This window comes from Coregonus clupeaformis, unplaced genomic scaffold, assembly GCF_020615455.1.
Source record: "Coregonus clupeaformis isolate EN_2021a unplaced genomic scaffold, ASM2061545v1 scaf0028, whole genome shotgun sequence".
NCBI classification, from domain to species: Eukaryota; Metazoa; Chordata; class Actinopteri; order Salmoniformes; family Salmonidae; genus Coregonus; species Coregonus clupeaformis.
In genome coordinates, this window is record NW_025533483.1 from 1017959 (window position 1) to 1020000 (window position 2042).

A 2042-nucleotide genomic window follows, 5' to 3' on the forward strand; every position below is an offset into this window, starting at 1 on the left:
CCTCTTGACTATACAGGCCACACAGTACTGTCAGTCTTCCTCAAGCAGTGGCAGAGAGCAACATGTCTCTGCCCATCAATAACTAGACTCACTCATATCTCTGGACTTGTGGGCTGGTGTGTGTGGCCAAAGTGAGTTGTGTGACGTATATATTGTTCTCAATAGTTAGTTGTTGTTGCATTATGTATGCTTACACCGTATAGCTTGTAACCTGTAAACATGTTCAGGGATGATATGTCATTTATATAGTCCTTTATTACTGTTAATACAGCTCGTCATATCGTATGTACAGTATATTCATATTCAGTATAGTTCCTGTGTGTTAATGCTTGGGCTGCTTTATTCCCCTCTAACAGTGTCAGTGGGTCAGAACTAGTCAAATACATAGAGCCGGGTGTCTCTCTTTCACTCATGATGCCCAAGATTACTTCTTTATTAGAAAATGGGGTTCACCTGATTGGAAGATATTGTTATGAAACAGGCACGATCCCTCAAACGTTCATCCTTGACATCTTGATTAAACCTAGTCTGTTGACATTTCTCTGCAATTATACTTTTTTTTGTGTGTCAGAAGCAAATGTTTACTTGTTGACTGAAACAGATACTTTGCTGTCCTTTTAAGTTTCATAACATGCAATACATATTTCCACAGTGTTGTATGATGTGCTATATATTTCCACAGTGTTGTATGATGTGCTATATATTTCCACAGTGTTGTATGATGTGCTATATATTTCCACAGTGTTGTATGATGTGCTATATATTTCCACAGTGTTGTATGATGTGCTATATATTTTACAGAATAGCACCAGTAATAATTCAATACAGCGGGGCCCGTCAATATATATCATGCATTTTACACACAAGTACAGTGTTGACCATCTGGGCTACACCAGGTATCCTCAGATAGATTCAGCCGTGGGCTGATTGTTGAGTGGTCAGGGGGCTGGAACATAATTGTAATTTGTAGACTGCAAATTGACTACCAGAAGCCCAAAGAGATATAGAATTTGACTAAAACATAATGATTTCAAACCTTGCTTAAATTTGTATACGATCACATATATCTCTCTATTATGCGTGGTAATACTTAATGAGTAATACTTACAAGCTCCCTCACGACGCCAGGACAGCGGAGTCACTCACCACCTTCCGGAGACATTTGAAACCCCACCTCTTTAAGGAATACCTGGGATAGGATAAAGTAATCCTTCTACCCCCCCCCAAAAAAAATTGTAAAGTGGTTATCCCACTGGCTATAGGGTGAATGCACCAATTTGTGAGTCGCTCTGGATTAGAGCGTCTGCTAAGTGACGTAAATGTGCCCTTGAGCAAGGCACTTAACCCTAATTGCTCCTGTAAGTCGCTCTGGATAAGAGCGTCTGCTAAATGACTAAAATGTAAATGTAAATGTAATGTGTTCGTTGTCTGTAGCTTATGCCTGCCCATACCATAACCCCACTGCCACCATGGGGCACTCTGTTCACAACGTTGACATCAGCAAACTGCTCGCCTACAAAAAGCCATACACGTGGTCTGCGGTTGTGAGGCCGGTTGGACATACTAACAAATTCTCTAAAACGACGTTGGAGGCGGCTTATGGTAGAGAAATTAACATTCAATTCTCTGGCAACAGCTCTGGTGGACATTCCTGTAATCAGCATGCCAACTGCACGCTCCCTCAACACTGGAGACATCTGTGGCGTTGTGTTGTGCTACAAAACTGCACATTTTAGAGTGGCCTTTTATTGTCCCCAGCACAAGGTGCATCTGTGTAATGATCATGCTGTTTAATCAGCTTCTTGATATGCCACACCTGTCACGTGGATGGATTATCTTGGCAAAGGAGAAATGCTCACTAACAGGGACGTAAACACATTTGAGAGAAATAAGCTTTTTGTGCGTCTGGAAAATTTCTGGGATCTTTTATTTCAGCTCATGAAACATGGGACCAACATTTTACATGTTGCTTTATATAACTGACGATTGTTATTGCTGATGAGTATACTGTTGCTTCATGCTTTGTATGCCTTACTTGAAAT